The sequence below is a fragment of the Chaetodon trifascialis genome, chromosome 7 (assembly GCF_039877785.1).
Source record: "Chaetodon trifascialis isolate fChaTrf1 chromosome 7, fChaTrf1.hap1, whole genome shotgun sequence".
NCBI classification, from domain to species: Eukaryota; Metazoa; Chordata; class Actinopteri; order Chaetodontiformes; family Chaetodontidae; genus Chaetodon; species Chaetodon trifascialis.
In genome coordinates, this window is record NC_092062.1 from 21,803,917 (window position 1) to 21,817,057 (window position 13,141).

A 13,141-nucleotide genomic window follows, 5' to 3' on the forward strand; every position below is an offset into this window, starting at 1 on the left:
TTAACCATTAATTCATAACTTTTAGCAAGTTCAACCATGAATCCATTATTTTATCTAAGTATCTTATGTCGCCCCTTAATCTCCTGCTTTTATCAATTTCATTTTAACTATTTCAGCTTCTCGGCTTTCCTTTACACACACATCTTCACAAATTCATGGTTTCTCAAATTAGAACTGAGCTGCTCCACTTTCTTACCATTGACCCTCCTAATAACTGCAGAGGCACCCCCCTGGAGTGCAAATAGCCCTGATTTTGAATCGCAGGTGTTAACCTTTGTCCTAAAGTTTTGCTTTCCATAACAATACTATTATAATGATAATTATAATAACAAATGTCATTAACATACGCAACTGTATTGTCAGTACTCTTCCCCCTCCTGTTGAGTATAAACTGAAGCTTTTTCAGTCTACAGTATGGGCTTCCAGTACAAGGCCCACAGTAATGCTATAATAATCTGTTTGAAAGACACAGACAGTGCAAAACCAGGCTACAATATCCTGCAGGTATATTATAGTAAATCATTGAAAACAAAAACACAGAACACCACAGTAAACTTCTACACAATCACTGTAAACCTATTAACAACAGAGTCTCCAAAGGACTATTAAAGTCATGCTTTGTTGATGACATTTATATTGACATCTTGCAAGAGAGATGCTGGGCAAAGCTCTGTTTCCAAGGTAACATGTTTGATGACACATATTGGCACTGGCGAAAAAGACTGAAAACGTTATCATGGAATTTTCTGTCACTGAAAATTGCAGCGTCACTGTGTTATCTTTACATGCATGTGTGCTATACTGTTAATGCTGTACGAGCAGACTCAGTGGATGAATTGCTGTATTTTTATGCTACACTAGCAAACTTCGCCCCGAGTACTCCAAGCAAATCAAGTCTCAGGTGTGGAAGAAAGGCAACTGATTTCATCCACTTCTTAAACAGGGAACTCAAGTAATACATATCTGAAGGGAGACAATGTAAATATCACCGCAAACTATCATGTAACCATTAAAGGTTAGACATTATGCCAGTGAAAATCACATGCAGTAGTAATGCTACAGGAGAATGAAAATATAAATCACATTAAGGATATGTCCCTGCAATACAAATGATACAGTTGGCTGTGTTATACATGTTAGCCAAAATCGTGCACCCCTAGTCATGTTCATCTTAGCTGCTCTGTTGTTTTAATATTCCTTTCTCTTTTACACATGCAGTCCAGCAGATATTAGGCTGATTAAGATGCAACATCATGAGGTTGTTGATGCACTTTACCAGAGTTAAACGCAGATAGCATCAACTGTCTAAAATCAAAGTATTAACATTTGGCTGATATATTGTTTCTGCCCTTAAAATGAAATCTCCTACAGTAATGGATGGTTATAATAATTATCTGCCGTACTCTACAAGGGCACAATAATCTGTCTTAAAAGAGAAAGTCTAAGTAGGGGGGTGTGCAAAAACATGATGTAGTTCTTTGTATTTGACTAAGTGAGCACATTTATGTAAACTTAGTCATTCAGCTACAGCTGACTTCCCAACTCTATTATCATATCGTATTTATTAATGTATGATTGACCTATTTAAATAATGGTATACATTTATCATTCTCTATGCCTTGTGATTGCATATTTATTGCCCGTGCTTCCTCTCCACCCTCTGTCCTTCTCTTATTTTCTTTTTCTCCTTTCTCTCTCTTTTTCATCATCACTCCCCTGTTCTGTCTCTCCCTCTCTACCCCCCTGCGACATAGCCTCTGTCTCTCTTTGCTGAGGTGGCTGTACCTGCTGTGACTTTGACAAAGTAGTCTCCACACGTGTAGTGGTGTATTTTTCTCTGTGTGTGTGTGTGTGTGTGTGTGTGCGTGCGTGCGTGCGTGCGTGCGTGCGTGCGTGCGTGCAGTGGCATACACGAGTGCTTGTGTGCATGCACTGCTTGCTCTAGCTTCATTTTTAGTTTGCAAATTTGTTTGACTGTTGCATTTATTTAAATGTGCACATTGAACACATACAGCATGCATCTCTCTCTCTCTCTCTCTCTCTCTCTCTCTCTCTCTCTCTCTCTCTCTCTCTCTCCCCCTCTCTATGTGTGTGTGTGTGTGTGTGTGTGTGTGTGTGTGTATGTGTGAGAACATACTGCAGCATACTAGCACCTACTAGTGCTTATGTCATATTATACTCCTCTGTTTTGTCCTCCATTACCCACTACTTTTTTCATCCCCTGCTCTCCAGTTCACCTTGTTTCTCCCTGTGTACTCCTCTTCTCTCACAATCCCTCCCCTTCGCTCCCCCACCTCTCTCTGCTTGTCTCCTCCCTCTCTGTCCCCTCCCTCATGTTTCCTCCTTCCTCTCTCTCATTGATAGTGAAGCATTTGTGACTAGAATACTGAGGAGCTAATCATTATTCCACGAGCACAGCGCAGTGCTTGGGCAGAATGTCAATTCTCCCCCCTCCCTCTGTCTTCCTCTCCCTCTCCCTCCCCTCTTTTGCATGCTGTCCAAGCAATAGTTAACACGGAAACCACATTTGTGTTCAATAGAGACGAAAGTAAAGAAACTCAAATGCACATTCACAGTTGCAAACACTGGGCTCTCAACACCTGCAGCGAGGTGTGTGTGTGTGTGTGTGTGTGTGTGTGTGTGTGTGTGTGTGTGTGTGTGTGTGTGTGTAATGGTTGAGTTAGGTTTACATTTGCGCTGAGGATGGTATTTGGAGTGTGTGTGAGTGTATGTGATATGTAGTTGTTATGTAAAAGTGCTCCACATCAATTTGTCAAGAGCAAAGTGGTGTGGGATGGAGATGAGAGAGAGACAGCTGTTGAATGCATATTTAGAGAGAAGAGGGAGACTAAAACAGAGGGTGACAGCAGACTTTGAGGGGGTGCAACAAGGCTTAAGTCACCAGTAATGTTACTGGTAAGTCAAACAACTTCATTGCATTTCTACATGTTGGATAATCAATATATAGTATAAACATAAAAAGTCTGAGGTAATACGCTGACAGTCACTCTCACAGAGCAGATTCAGTGTCTCCCAATAGTGCTGAAAACCAAGAGAGGGGTAAATTAAACCAGAGGTAAATTAGACGACACACACACACACACACACATACTCTGGGACTGCAGGGCGTGTGTCAGTGTGTGTGATGGAATGAGAGAGACAGCACACGGAGACTCCTCCTGACTTCCTGAAAACTGCAGCTGTGGGTCACAGCCAGGGGTAATGCTGTGTACACAACCCTCCCAACCCTTATACACACACACACACACACACCACGTGCACAGAGCCTAATAACGAATTTGAAATTTGCAATTTGGACGGATGCAGGAACAGTCATATCCAAATGTCCACTCCACAACACACACACCATGGCCTAAGGGAACCTCTGGCGTGACATGGCTGCAGCCTAATAGGCTCAAGCATGAGTGAGTAATAGGTGTTCCAGCACTGTCCGCCCACTGGACAAAGACATCTTGAGATGCACGTTATTTTATGAGATGCAAAGTGAATAGGTGAAAACACGATGAAGCATTGGGGGGGGGGGGGTTGTTTGAGACCAAAGCAGAGGAGACAGCTCAGCATTGTCACATACTATATTTGCTTCCCTGTTTGATTAGGGGACAGCTTAGTGGACGAACCAGAGTTGATGTATCCAAAGGCTCAGATCAGAGGGTATTAGTCAATATGGGAGACACAAATAGGCCCTAACTTTATGCCACTGCGTATTTATATTATGAGTGCTTGAGTTAAAATTACTGGTTTGACTGGAACAATGTGGATGAATTAGAAATACACAAAGCAAATTTACCCGCTAACAGCAGTCCTGTAACCTGACACCTCTTCTAAAATCTTTTAAAGCATAATTTACAAATATTGCTGGAAGGCAACACAGTGTTGTCTCCAGCAATTAAAGAGCCACCTCATGCACAGAGTGACAAAATCAATGATTCAACACACTGTGGCAAGTTTAATAGCCTTGGAGGACATGAAATGCTAAGAGAGCGTTGGCGCTGCAAGGTTAAGAAAAAGATCTATATTGAAAAGGCTACTTGGACCGACCAGAGCACCGGAGAGGAACAAAGGCATCATAAGGCCAATGTCCCAGTCTCGTTAAGGGGGATGAGACATCGTAGTGTGATAGAAGTGGGATATGGGAGTTATGCAGTGACATCATATGGTGTGAGCTGCTTCTCTGGAGACTGCTGTCTGCTTGCAGTGGGCTCGTGCTGTTGTTGGAGTTGTGCCTTATATGAGTGAACATTATAAATACTGAGGAAGATGTCAGCCCCATTCAAGGGAGTCCCACATGAAGTGTCAGGGTGCACTGGTGAGAGGAAGGATGATTTTCAGCAAGTGTACAGTATGTGCCCATGTGCGCCCAGTGGTGGAAGAGCTATTCAAATCATTTTCTGAAGTAAGAGTAGAAACGCTGAAATGTAAAGTATATAAACTGTATGACTGTGTAGTAAATCTATGAAAGTGAATCCTATTTTTTAAGCTTATGACATGTTTTGTATGTAACTTTGTAATCTACTGGGTGCCCTGGTGGCCTAAGCATTGCAGATGACCATGAACCACAACTTCATGTCTGGTGGGATGGTTTCTACATTTCCTCTCATCCCGCTACTGTTGGGTGTCCGGTGCCGGCATAAAAGGCCCAAGACAAAAAAAAAACAAGCAGACAAAAAAACTAAGTACTCCAAAGAAACTAAGTAAGTAAAAACTACACTTTCAACTGAAAGCTAATGCAGTTGAAACTCCTCACTGCACAATTGCACACTATTTGAGTTAATGTACTTAGTTACATTCCACCACTGTGTAAAGCTGCATACATGTTTGATCTTGCCTCGTGCACTGACAAGATTTATGTGTGTGCATTTCCCTCTGCTTCCCCCGCTTCTGTTTGTGCATATCAGTGACATAATGTCAATATGTGCCTCAGTATGTGAGCCCAGTTGGGTGTTTACATCTGATTCTGCCGCGTGTGTGTGCAGATATGTATATGTTTGCGTGTATGTGTGTCAGTGCGTGATATGTGTCACAGGGTATGAGGGGAGTTGCATGGTGGTGTGATAGTGTTTGTCACCCTGAGCATGTAGCCATGTCAGACCCTGTCAGGGTAGTTTACCCTGGCTGGGGATGTAACACATCCCTATGATTACTCTCTATCTCACTCCCTCTCCATTGGTGTGTGTGTGTATGTGTGTGTGAGAGAGAGAGAGAGAGAGTGTGTGCCTGTTTCAGATAGTGTGTGTTTTCTTCATGGCCAGTTTTTTGCCTTTCCACTTATTTCAAATGCTTATCGCAGAGACTGACAGAGAGAAGGGGGGGGGGGGTGAGTTGATATTCATCTCTGAGAAAAAAAATACCTAGGAGGGAGAGAGAGTCAAGGAGTGGGTGTTGGGAAGGAGGAGGGAGGGAGGGCAGAGAGTGGGAGGGTGCAGGGAGAGAGAGATAGAGAGAGAGAGGGAGAGCTGATTAGATTGGAGAAAGCCAAGGAGGTACGGGCATACTATTGAGCAAGGGGAGAGACAGAGCAGAGGGAGGCGAGCAGGAGGGTGACTAAGTGAATGCAGTTTGCCGTCGCGTGTCGCTGAATCACAGCGAAGTGCACAGGCAGGCAGACGGATTGGACCTGAATCAACAAATGGATACAGAAAAACTGGACGTACACTGCCTCTGAGAAGAAAATAAGGGAGGACCAAGAGTCTGCCTTCATTTCCTTTTATCTCTGCATCAGATACCGCTATGAGGAACCCACGGGGAGGGAAAAGAAAATAGCGGACAACTCATTTCTCCCTAACATCCTTGGAAGCTGAGGTGGTGTGAGCCAGAATAGAGTCGACCGTGGGACTCGCTGGGATTGAATATATGCTCAGTAAGTATTTGTATAGGCGGCAAATGCCAGTGTATGAGCATGTGTATGTGTGTGTGCATTGATGCCTGTGGCTTGTGCGCTGCCTCTGATGCTTTTTTCATGAAGAAAGAGGGAAATAAGAGAGGAAGAAGGGGATGCAAATGCAGTTGTGCTGCAATGTCTCTTCTATTGTGATATGCTGTTTGCATCACTCATCTGGTATTTATTTTCATTTTTTTTTCCTTTTTAAACAACTACCCCGGACTTGACTCTGTATGTTTGTGCCTTTCCCTCCACAGTGCCGGTGTGTGTGAGTGTGTGTGTGTGTGTGAGCTGATAATAGCAGCCCCATTGGTATTCAGCGGAGGGAGCTCCAGGATCTCGCTGCGCCTTTCCCCAGGATGGGATCACAGAGCAGGGATTGTGCTCGCCTGTGGAGAGCCCGCTGAAATGGGTGAGTGTCCGTCCTTCTCTTCCTCCTTTTTTCCTCTTTCCACTCTCTTTCACCTCTCATTTTCTTGTTTCTCATGATCTCTCTGTCTGCCTCCTCTTCTTCAGTCTGCAGTTATGTTCAGAGCATTTCCAACCACTGATGAGTTTTCCCTTCGTTTCCTTGTGTCTCTCACCCACTCACACTGTCCACCCTTCCTACCACTCCCCCACCTGTTTCCCTCCATCCCTTCTTCCATCCTCTTTTCATCCAGCATCAACCCCCCCCCCCCCCATCGAGATGTACACAGGCCTGTCCAGTTTGATGGATTTGAATGAAATCTGAATGGCTCACTTCAATTTGTTGCTTCCCACCCCCTCTCACCCTGTCCCCCCATTCCCTCTTTGCCTCTCTATCTCTTCCCCTCTTCAGCAGTGTCACCCCTCCCCCCTCCTCGCCTCCATCCTTCTCTCTGTCTCTTCAAGCTCCTCTCTACATTCTGTTTGAATTCAGACACACCGAAGATGTTTGAGTCTCTTTCCTGACACAGGCAATGAATGGAGATGCGGTGGATGTGTGTGTATGTGAAATGCTTGCTATTTTTGTGTCTCTGCCAATCATTTTGATAGCGTTTCATGTGTGTGCGTGTGTGACACAATGCAGAGAGGGCAGAGGTGTGTGTTCAGCCTCAGTGTGTGGGATAGGTAGAACAGAGGGTTATGAGGTAGATCAATGTATTTAATTGCTTCAGGCATGACAGCTGTGACACGTATGTACATGCACACACACACACACACACACACACACACACACACACACACTGTTACTGGCTTCACACGCACCTCCGTCTTTGCACTCCTTGCTGACATACCTTCTGCACACCAATTCACACCCACCTACATCTTTTCACACGTGCGACACGAAAGCATGCAAATGATGCCAAACAAAGGCTGTGCACACACATAGACACACATAGAGACACTGAGCACTAACCTCAGCAGTAAGCCAACACACACACACATGGTCTCATCTTAAATGGTCCTATGAGGATATGGGTGTCACAGCAGGGTCACATCTGTCCTCACAGCAGTATTGATTGGAGCTGATACGCTGAATGGCCCCTAATGTTTCATTTTAAATGGACCGTCACCTCACTGAACTCTGGGAAAGGGAAGGAGTCACTAAACCTATTTAATGATTTCATTTTTTTCTGCTCAAAAGATGACTTTGTCGCTGCACGGCTCTGAGCTCATAAAGAAATGCACGCTTTCTCCATGCTGTTCTGAATTAAGCAGATATTCATCATTCAGCTGTGAGTCGTGAGCTTTTTGATCAGAATTCAGAAATTAATTACTTTATTATTTATTCAACAGGTGCAAACTGTTGCATAGTAACAGACGTGACACTACCTGTTGGGTAGCAAAGACGTGACATCCTACTGATATTTTAGGCTTAGGCAATCCATTTGACAAAAGGCAGAATGATTTATTAGGAGGCTAAATAAAATAGGAGCTCAGTAGGCATCCAAATCTGTCTAAGCTCAGACCAACATTAGTTTTACCATCTGTCATCTGTCGTTTGCATACTTGTCTGCTGGATCATTGTTTGTTTGAAGGGATGTAAGAATATGTCTCGGCACAATATAAAGGTACATAATTGTAACAATATCCATAATGGAGCTGAATAATTGATCAAAGTATAAACTAAATCTGATCAGTTATGACTCCCAAAAGGCACTAAACTTTATTTGTGCACATTAAATGCAAGAGAGCTCAAATACCGACATTATCACCTGCTGGAAGTCTCAATGCTGCCTGGAAATGTTACAGTTTCAAAAATGTCTGAATCTGAAATCAATTTATGTAAAAACATGGAAATTAGAGTTTGTGGCAAACTGAGAGTGTTACTTCCCACATGTTCAGACATTTGCTCCTTTTCTTTACGAGGACATTCTCATCTGTACATTTTTATTCTTTATTTGTGTCTGGAACAATTCACTGCTGCTCCATGACTAATTTAACAGATTCTATTATTTGTATTCACCCTAAAACCTATTAGAAAAACTATGAATAGTAAAACTTAAAAGCATAGCTTTACCCCTAACAAGTCCAACTGAGCTTACAGTATCAAAGCGTATCAAACTATGATACCTGTATCCTGTATTGTCCTGAAACATGAGCTGATTATTGCGATTGTCTTATTAGTTTGATAGCCAAAGTGATGCCATTCTATACTGGGGCTGTCACTTCAACTGATTTGAGCACATTCAGACTGATAATGTAAGCTGTTTGAACTCAACCATGGTGCTTCATCCTAAAATACATCGTTGATTTAACTCATTCGTGGTGCCTCAGCTGCCTCAGTTGAGTGACATGCTGGCGTTACCATAAGGTAGTTGCATTTTACAAAGTTAGCAAACAGCGCTATATATGTTTTCTACATCTATGTTGAGTCCACAATGCTTTGTTGAATTACTTCTAAGATGCTTTGGTTATCCATTCATGATCAATTCTAATACGTCATAACAGATGCCAGACGAACGCTAGTTTGAATTTCAAATAGAAATGCCAGCCCTAGTCTACACCAGTCAAGTATAGCTTCTTGTACCTGACCACTGCTACGAGTCTGGACTGCAGTCCTCCACCTGCCTCAGGCACATTCACCAGTCAGAGGTCTCGCTCCGTCCTTCAGTGTGCTCCTTCACATGCATCTTGCCTGGGTTACTGCAGAGCGTGATGGACTTAGAATTGAAGAAAAAGACAGGAGAAATGATTGGATGAAAACGGGCTAGGTGTAGATATAAAATTGGATAGAGGCAATAGAAGAGAGATGTGAGAGTGTTTGAAGATGAGCTTGTTTGGAGGGAGTGAAAGGATCAAATCATAGAGTGAGTGGAGAGTAGGAAGGAGCAAACAAGCAGCAAAGTCGGAGGAAGAGTGACAAGGACGGAATAGACAGCAGGACGACAGGCAGGGTGGAGTGTGACGAGGAGGAGAATGACGTACGCGATAAGGCAGAGTGACACAAATGTCACCATGCTAACCTTTCATGCACTTTCACTCTCTCTCCTCTCTACTTTCTCGCCTCTCTTCTGCTAGATCTGAAGCCTTGCAGAGATGGACACCAAATGGACAGCATGGAAGCCAACACACACCCTCCAGCGACTAGCTTTCCTCACCTAACTGCCGCCACCATCTCCAGCCATCAGCTTGAGCTACCCCAACAAGGACTGAACCGGCAGAGTTGAGGCCAGACCAGAGACACCAGAACAGGAAGTAGAGAGAAGCAGAAGGCAACAAGCCTCAGAGGAGTTGACTTACAACAAACCAATCAACCTGTTGATCATACGATTGAGCTTCTAGGACTTCATCTGAAATGAAATAGGCTGCAGTGATGCTTGAGCGATGGTATGGAGCGTTTGGACATGTCCGGATTTATCGACCGGATATCCTATCGAGATTACGACACTTTTGTGCACACCTCAGAGCTGGGCCACTTTTTCCAGATTGGCTTGTGGGCACAAGCGAGTAATTGAAAATCCCCCCTCGAGAGGGTCTCTCTTCTGATTTGTTGTGGGGGAAGAGGTTTTTTTTTTTTCTTTTTTCAAAAAGGAACAATTTCAAAAAACCCCTCTCTTTATCCCACATTTCACCCTCTTTCTTTTTTGCAGTCTTTCTCACACATTGCGGAGAAATACATTATGAAGCAGCGCCATTCTTCTTCATCCTCCCTCGGTGATGGAGAGAGAGGAGGGACAGACTGTCCAGAATAGATAACGAGCAAGGAGACTGGCACTGTGGAGAGGAGAAGGAGGAAAAAAGGAGAAAATAGAGGGAAACAGGTAGAGAGAGAAAGAAGACAGAAAAAAACAGAGAAGGGAAAAAAAGAAAAATATCGAATTAACTAGGATTTTTTAAAATCCTATCGGAGATTAAGAGTCTCTTTCTAATTCGTCTGTGCCGTGTTGGAGGCTAGTTAGCGCCATGGGCAGGGCAGGGGTCAGGATTTACACCAGGGGGGGCACTTGAGCGGGAGAGTAGGGTTATGTCCCCCCTGCACCTGCCTGGTCTGTGTCTCATTGTTTGGCAGGAAGACAGATTGAAAGATGGCCCGGTAAACAGACAGCTATACTGAATGACAGACAAGCTCTGAGGCTGGTAAGACAGAGAGAGAGAGACAGACAGACAGACAGACAGACAGACAGACAGACAGACAGACAGACAGACAGACAGACAGACAGACAGACAGACAGACAGACAGACAGACAGACAGACAGACAGACGGGCACGCAGCCTATTCCAAGTGTCAGGCAGAGAGCCAGGCAGACATCCAGTGCCGGCACAGTAGACAGCGTGCGATTCATTGTCATTCTATGCAGTGTGTGAGGAAGAGACAGGGAGAAGGAAAGAAAGCAGAGACAGAAATAAAGAAGAGGAGCATCCCTGTGTGTGTAGCTTCTGGAGAATCTCACTCCATCTGCATCCACCTCTGTCAGTACTGTGGCAAGCCCATGCACTGAAAAACAGGCTTGGAGCGAGGGGGGCTGTTACTAGAAAGGAAATACAGGTTGGAGAGCGAGCGAGAGAGAGAGGGAGGGAGAGAGGCAGGCAGAGAAACAGAGGGAGAGAGCAGGTGTCGGAAATCCTCCCCTTCATCTGCTTGTCATTTACTCCTTTATGTTCTCTCGTCGTCTGGCGAGGTGATTGGTTTTCTGATGCCGGCGTTCCTCTGCTCATAGGCCCTCCACAATCCCGAGGAAAAACAAGAGGTGGGCAGACAGAGGAAAGCAGAGAAAGACAGCATAAAATGAAAGGTGGAGCCCCATTTTGATTGACTAATTTTTCACCGATTCCTTTTCTTAGTTGTCAAGACGGGCTCTTGTTATTTTTTGGCTTTTTTTAAGAGAAAGAAGAAAAACACCGGCCCAATCAATCCCTTATTCTCTTTGTACACAGAGTTGAACCTCTCCTCATCAATTGTTGATTTTTCTTGCATTGTCCTGAAGGGATTATTTCTCCATCAGAGTATAAACACTGGAATCCTCTCGATTCCCCCTATATGTCCTCACCCCCAATGACACAGTGTGAACCCCTCTGACTCCCCCACAGCGTCCCCCCCTCGGCTGAGGTTCTAAAACCCCAAGGTCTCACATCTCAATGCCTGTGTTGACTCACTACTACAGCGGTAATATGGCACAGCGCTTCTGATAACGTCTGATTCATTCTGTAAGTAGGACTCTCTCACTTTCTATCTGTGTGTTTGTATGTGTTCACATGTACACCGCATGTTATTAGCGTTTATTCAGCTCGTACGCAGCAACACAGATGTGGTCCGTCTTTCTGCAGTGTTGGTTTTATGGTGTCTTCACAGCGGATTTGCTTTCCTGTGCTTCCTCTGCTCTAGGCAATTTGAGCATGTGTGCTTCTGTGTGTGCGTGTGTCTGCCAAAGACAGAGATTTTGATCTTACAGCCAAGCTTACAACAGCATCAGAGTGTCAGAAAGAGGCGAAGGAGGTGCCTTTCTGTGTGTGTGTGGAGGGTTGTGTGTGTGTGCACGCACGCCTACATATTGGTCCTGAGGTTAATTTGAACTAATTAGTGGTGAGTATTTTTTGCTTCTCAGAGCAGTTTTTTTGGTTCTGTGTCAGTGTGCTTGCATTCATTAGGGTGAGATGGAAAGGGAATGGGGGGCTAAAACTGAAGAGGGTGAACCAGCTAATGAGAATGACTCTGATTCCCTGACTAGTTCTTTGTTGCCTCCATTTCACGTCTAATGCCCTGAGCATTACACACCCCGGCCGCATATCATTTCAGCCTCCTTTTATCTCCCAATGTGTTGCCTTGGATGAAACCCTATCCTGAGACCCAGCCTCTGCAATGTCCTGCATATTACTAAGCCCATCTATCTCCGCAGACACATCCACATCTTTATACACTCCACAGTCACCAGGCCCTGCACCGGGAGACGCTCAATCAAGATAGTCCCTTCAAACAGACCAATGAACTGTGAATAACGCCATTACACAAACTCCCAGCTCAGAGCGTCACAGAGACAGAAAGATTGGGACGGTGAAGAAAAAAGGAAGGAAAAAAGTGAGAGAGAGAGAGAGAGAGAGAGAGAGAGAATGAAATTCATTCTGGAGACAGAAGAAAAAGAGCAGAATGAGACAGAGAGTGTGAGACAGAAAGCAACAGAGGGGAGGACACACAGAGAGGGGAGGGTGAGAAACAGAGAGGGAACAGGGAGTGCGTGGGTCTAGAGGGGCCGCGGAGCAGGAAAAGACCTCTGCTCCATGGGAGCACTCTGATGGGCTTAGCAAAGCCCCGCTTTGTTCACACTGTTGGTCAGCCTCTCAGAATTAAGATTACTAAATAATACGATTACTGCAGCTGCACACTGATAACACACTGCTGCCGATCCCCTTTGTCACTGTCAGAAGACCAAGAGAAGAGAGGAGGAGTGGCATATGATGGCATCAAAGGCCTGACAGTACTGACTACACTACACTGTCACAAGGGTCCACGCTTCACAACATGGCCTCTCTGCTGGAAAGAGTCGGTCTGACTTTCATATGACAAGTGGCCATAAACAAAAGACATACTGAGGCAAAAGTGATGTCAGCCCAGGTTTCTTACTCAAAGTGATGGATGTTATCGTCCTGTCCAGTCATGTGACATCGCCTTATCTCCAGTTGTTAATGGTGCACTGTTGGCACCAAAAGGGACAAAACAACAAGTAAACCGAGAAAATGCTCTGGATATTACCTGATTCCACGTGTGTGAACATAAACCAAGGCTCTCGTGGTGAAACGTTGCCCCTTATCTCGATGTTTTACACCATATCCTCTGCGTGG

The 13,141-nt window shown here is 44.5% G+C and overlaps 1 protein-coding gene across 3 annotated transcripts in view; it reads left to right on the plus strand.

Annotated features, from left to right (window-relative positions):
- Positions 1 to 5,268: 5,268 nt before the first annotated feature.
- grik5 (glutamate receptor, ionotropic, kainate 5) overlaps positions 5,269 to 13,141 on the plus strand; it is a 79,893-nt gene continuing 72,020 nt past the window's right edge. For all 3 annotated transcript variants that reach the window (XM_070965915.1, XM_070965916.1, XM_070965917.1), the window contains exons 1-3: positions 5,269 to 5,878; positions 6,157 to 6,311; positions 9,386 to 11,512. The gene's annotated coding sequence lies outside the window, so the exon portion shown is untranslated. The remainder of the gene's footprint in view (positions 5,879 to 6,156; positions 6,312 to 9,385; positions 11,513 to 13,141) is intronic.